This window comes from Microcaecilia unicolor, chromosome 3 (genome assembly GCF_901765095.1).
Source record: "Microcaecilia unicolor chromosome 3, aMicUni1.1, whole genome shotgun sequence".
NCBI classification, from domain to species: domain Eukaryota; kingdom Metazoa; phylum Chordata; class Amphibia; order Gymnophiona; family Siphonopidae; genus Microcaecilia; species Microcaecilia unicolor.
The window spans coordinates 3,711,447-3,717,446 of NC_044033.1; the positions used below are offsets into that span (position 1 = coordinate 3,711,447).

At 47.9% G+C, this 6,000-nt stretch overlaps 1 protein-coding gene across 4 annotated transcripts in view; it reads right to left on the minus strand.

The window, feature by feature from the left end:
• The window catches only part of LBR (lamin B receptor), a 130,713-nt gene extending 126,572 nt beyond the window's left edge, over positions 1-4,141 (minus strand). The window contains exon 1 of one of the 4 annotated variants that reach the window (XM_030195710.1): positions 4,050-4,141. The gene's annotated coding sequence lies outside the window, so the exon portion shown is untranslated. Of the gene's footprint in view, positions 1-4,042 lie in introns of all 4 variants that reach the window. The other 3 variants (XM_030195711.1, XM_030195709.1, XM_030195708.1) reach the window with 3 other exon arrangements.
• Between the last annotated feature and the right edge of the window lie 1,859 nt (positions 4,142-6,000).

Here is a 6,000-nt window from a genome sequence, read left to right on the forward strand (position 1 = left end):
AAGGACTCAAATACAAATCAACCTACGCATCCAGGTTTTCCTACATTAGCACACAGCTGTGGAACGCATTACCAAAAGCATTGAAAACTACGCACAATTACCTAAACTTCCGGAAAACACTAAAAACTAACCTGTTTAAAAAGGCATACCCTGCCGATCCAACATAAATGCCTGATATCTGCAACACAACAAAACTAAAGTACGTAATGGACATAACACAACCGTTATACGAGGCCCTAAAGTGGTTGTGCCACATGAACTTTATCTTACCACAACACCACTTTATATTTGTCCACACCGGAGTCTGCAAACGCCTCTCCAGTACTATGTAAACCACATTGAGCCTACAAATAGGTGGAAAAATGCGGGATACAAATGTAACAATAAAAAATAAATAAAATAATGACGTCACCTCAAACACTGACTTAAGTGAGGATTCAAGTTTTCGGTCCTGGGGGTCCCTAAGGGCAGTACCGCCCTCCATTGGTAACGTGGTCTTTTTTGTGACCGCTGTAATCAAGGAGTCCACAGCTGGCATCTTAAAGGACACATCCGCCGGGCGCATAGGGTAAAGCCTTATCATTGCCCGCGCCACCCTAAGGCTGGTGTCAGGCATGTCCCACTGCGCTGCAATCAGCACTTTCATAGCCTCATGAATATGAAAAGCTCTAGAGGGACCCTTGGTCCCTGTCATAATGGAGGGGGCAGCACTAGTTGAAGGAACTGCGTCTGGAGGAGAAATATTTAACACTTCCATAGCCTGCACAATAAACGAGGGGAGTTCATCCCTACAGAACAGCTGAACCGCTGTGGGGTCATCACCTTCCCCCGACAGCAACTCTCCCTCCTCCAGGCCCTCCGATGGTGCTTGCAGGGAATCCCTTGAACAATGACCCTCCTCAGTGTCAGAAGGGCCTGAAAATTCCTACCCTGTGCCCATGGCTTCCAAACATGCAGGGTACCCAGAGTCTAAGACTGCATGTCCGCCGCAGCGAGCCCCCCCCCCCATCTAAAAAGCCCTGTGCATCAAAAGCACAAACTCCGGGGAAAAGGATAGCGCTGCCTCGTCCACCCCCGAGGAAGACAGTCTGGGCAAAACTCCCCCCCCCCCCCCGCCAAGTCTGCCTGCGGGGCGCCCAGCGCACTGCCTGTATCTGCCCTCACCACATGGGGTGATGAAAAAATGGCGCCTGCGGGGGCACACACTGAAAGCTGAAATGGTGCTCCCGCCAAAACTTTGGCCCCCAACACCGCCTTCCCCCGCCGAGTGATGGGCCAAGGGATCTGCGACCTGCCCGCCCCGCGAGCTTGGAACTCCCGCTTGACTGCCTGCTGCTTCAGGCATGCCTCACAGGCTCCCGACGCTGCTCTGTGGCTCCCACACCGCGAGCAGCGCTTAGCAGACTCAGACGGAGCTGACATGTCCCTGCAGCTACCGTCCAACACAGCCCTCCCACGCGCAGCCGACTGACCTCAGCCCAGCGCCCAATTTTGGTCTGAGGGAAGTATCCCTACACGGCCCCAAACACTTTTTTTTTTTAACCTTTATGAGAGGCAGGAGAGAAACGGGGCCGGACCCTAGACCCAGAAGGAAATTTGGGAGGCTAGTAGGGGAGGCGGGAAGGGACCTGTCACCACCAGGTATAGCCAAAGCTGCACAACAGCTCCTCAACCCCACTACAGGCTCAACAGTACTGAACGGGACAGGAGCCAGATCACTACAGAGCTGGACTGGTATGACCCTCCACCTGCTAGAGAGAATACTGAAGTTTGGATGGCTGCGCATGACCACATATAGCAAACCGGAGTATTTTCATCTGCTGGTTGAGGGACATAACCCACAAGTCTCTGGATTGATCTGTGGGACGCAATGGAATTAGCATATTGAAAGAAAAATTAAGTGTCCAGTAGGGTGGGCTGCATTTTGATTAAAATTTTAATTGCATGTTATTTTTCCTCTCTTTGTAGCTCCTTGTGACACTGGGCAGTGGAGATTTAAGTGATTTGCCCAGAGTCACAAGGAGCTACAGTTGAGAACAAACAAACAAACAAACAAAAAAAAAAAAGGTAAACATATAATTAATCAAAGTTACAGTTTTTAATCGTAATACAGCCCTAAAAAATAAAAAGTAATGAAAAGATTAGAAACAAATACATATTGAAAATTTACAAATCTAAAACAGCATGCGGAATAGCTATAAACAGCCTTATACTTTTCACAGCCTACTATCCAGATATTGTTTAGATAGACTGAATCAGAATTACATGCGCTTTAGAAAAGTTACTACTACTACTATAAATCATTTGTATAGCGCTACCAGTTGTACGCAGCGCTTCACAATTGAACACGAAGACAGTCCCTGCTCAAAAGAGCTTACAATCTAAATCAGGACAGATAGGACCAATAAGGATAAGAGTAGGACAGACAGAAGGATACATAGGGAAAGGGCTATTGAAGAGAGGAAGACAAGGTAAAGGTTACAAGCAAGTGACAAGTTAGGAGTCAAAAGCAGCATCAAACAGGTAGGCCTTTAGCCCGGATTTGAAGGTAGCCAGGGATGGCTCAGGAAGTCTGTTCCAAGCATAAGGATTGGAGATAAAAGGATTGGAGTCTGGAGTTAGCAATTGAGGAGAAGGGTGCAATTAGGAGAGATTTGCCTAGTGAACGGAGTTCCTGGGAAGGAGTATAAGGAGTTCCAGATTTTCACAGCTTGGTATGAAAGTAATTGAGTGAAAATTTGTTTGTATTTTATATTCATTGCTAATAGAAAGCATAGTTAGTTGTAACTTTAAACAAAGAAATAAAGGTGGTAAATAAGCCAGTAGCAAAGCACGGATAACTGTGAATATGTGAGAACACGGTTTAAAGACTGAGAGGGCCTGCAGCGGTATGAGATTTTAACAGAGAGGTAGCTGGTCCCCATCTTCTGGCTGAAACAGGTTGAACTGTCCCTTCCCTAATTTTCTCAGGCATCCTGTGTAAGGCCTACAATGAGAGGTATTAATCCGCAAACAAATCTTTTCCAGAGATGGGAAGGCGGTAGAACGAGAGGACATGAAATGAGATTGAAGGGGGGCAGACTCAGGAAAGATGTCAGGAAGTATTTTTTCATGGAGAGGGTGGTGGACGCTTGGAATGCCCTCCCGCAAGAGGTGGTGGAGATGAAAACGGTAACGGAGTTCAAATATGCGTGGGATATGCATAAAGGAATCCTGTGCAGAAGGAATGGATCCTCAGAAGCTTAGCTGAATGGGTGGCGGAGCAGTTGGGGGGGAAGAGGGGGTGGTGGTTGGGAAGCAAGGATAGGGGAGGGCAGACTTATACGGTCTGTACCAGAGCCGGTGATGGGAGGCGGGACTGGTGGTTGGGAGGCGGGAAATACTGCTGGGCAGACTGAAAAGGACAGGTACAAATTCAAGGTATGGTATACACATATGAGTTTGTCTTGGGCAGACTGGATGGACCATGCAGGTCTTTTTCTGCAGTCATCAACCCACTCAATTATTAACAACCGAACTCTATATCTACTCTAACCAATCTCTTCTTCTTTTTCCCTTCTTTAATAGCTACACATTATTAACTGTATCTATCCTGAAATGACAATATTAACAAATCTATGTAAGCCACATCGAGCCTGCAAATAAGTGGGAAAATGTGGGCTACAAATGCAATAAATAATAATAATCTTCTGGCTGAAACAGGTTTAACTGTCCCTTCCCTAATTTTCTCAGGCATCCTGTGTAAGTTATACCATCATAATTCACTTGTGTGATATTAGTGTGAGGTTCCTAAGATAGTGTAGAGTGTATTGTTCCAGCCAGACCCCCAGGGCCCTCAGCAGTGCCAAAGGTGCATATGGGGGGGGGGGTAGATGGGTCTGGGGGGGGGGGCAGTGACCCTCCTGACAACTTTGCTTTGCAGGCGCCAGTAGGAGTCTTAGGCTTCGTCTGCTTTTCAGGATATTCGCCAGTCGTCTCTCAGTCTGGAACCTTGAGCGGTTTGTGGCCCCGACTCTCTCTCTCTCTCTCCTCAAACTCCTACCTGACTGAGGCTCCCACTTCCTGCTCCGCTGCCCCGTCCCAGTCTCTCTCCTGACACAACAACGACTTCGTTCTCTCCTTCCGAGGCTCGCGCCAAACCGGAAACAGGAAGTGACGTCTGGGCGGGGCGCCGAACGGAGAAAAGATTCAAAGCAGCGGCGGGGGGCGGAGCCTATTGCGGAGGACGACGAGCCTCGAACAACAGTTACAAGAGGAGAAGGGATTCGCTGGCGGCGCGTGGACGTCACGTAGGTCCCGTGGGAGTGTGTGCGAGACTGTCGCTCAGTGACATCTTACAGTTTCTTACCTGGCTGTAACGGTAGTTTTTTCCATGGACAAAGGATCTTCTAGCCACACCCTCTGAATAGACGCCACGATGACGTGCGTCACACGGCTATCCAATAGGAACGCTTTAAAAGTCAAAGTAACAAAGTTAGCGCATTCCCGCCCAGATATCCAGTATAAATACCGAATGACATCATCATCACTGATAACAAGTCAGTTAGTTTACTAAGTATAGCTACGACGACGGTAGAGAGGGATTGTGGGGCTAGAAGATCCTTTGCCCACGGAAAACTACCGTTACAGCCAGTCCATTTGTTCTAGCAAATAAGGTGCCGGTACTCAAATGCTAGGCCACCCTTCCGGGGTGGGATGATCACTGAGGGACCCACCTCACAATATCCAGGCCCCCTGCAACCAGTCACAGGATCTATCTGCCTCGCAGCACCTTATGCCTGGAACAGACTTCCTGAGCCCATGCGCCCTCCCTGCCCATTTTCAAGTCCTTACTCAAGGCCCATCTCTTCTCCCTTGCTTTTGGCGCCTAACCACCTTCCCCATGCCTGTTACCTACACTGACTACGTAGTCTGTTGCCGTTAGATTGTAAGCTCTCTTGAGCAGGGACTGTCCCTCCCCATGTTTAAACTTGTACAGCGCTGCGTAACCCTGGCAGCGCTATAGAAATGCTAAGTAGTAGTGTGTAGAGCCTGAGCTCTTTCATTAAAACTTGGAGTCCATAGGTCAACTTTAGCAGACAGTGGAAAAGGTGCCGGTACTCAGTACCCCCTCAAAAAAAAGCCCTGCTTACAGGCAGGATTGCCAGATGGGAAAAATTTCCCAGCCCCAAATCAGCCCAAACTCAAACCCCGCCTCCCACATCACCAACCCCGCCTTCCATGTCACTAACCCCACCCCTGACATAATTAACCCCACCCCTGAAAAGCTTCTATTGGACCACATCGGACCAATAGAAGCCCCGGAAAAAAAGAGCCCAAACCCACACAGCAGCCACGGGAAAACCGCCCAAAAAACTGCACCCCGCAGCCGCCAAAATTTTCTTGCAGCCACTTGCGGAAACCCGCCCAATTGGGCGGGAAACCCGCAACCCTGGCAATAATGGTTACAGGTAAGAAACTAAGATTTTTCCATGGACAGGATCTTCTAGCCATACCTCTGAAGACTGCCAAGCAAACACAGGTAACAAAAACATATCATATAACAATGCACCAGCAATCAAAAGAAACATGATTGAGAAAATTGTTGCCTGTGATAGGAGGAGGAAAGTTGTCGTTTACCTTGCCTCCTGAAGAATCGACAGTCCAAAATTAGAATCTGCATGTGATGCCACATCAAGACAGTAATGCTTTGAAAAAGTATGTAGGGATGACCATGTCGCTGCCCTACAAATATCAATAAGAGGTGCCCTATGCAAATATGCACCTGAGGCCGCCATAGCACGCAGCTTATGTGCTGTGACATGAGGCGGTGAAGCATGATGGTGAATAGACAATGATGAATAGCAGAAATTGATACAATGAGTGACATATGAAGAAAGAGTACATTTAGAGATTGGTTGTCTTTTTCATAGTGTAGGAAAGAAACAAATGCGAAGGTCTATGAAACCTTGACGTACGTTGTAAGTAGATTGCATACGTTGGACTGTACTAGAGCATTAT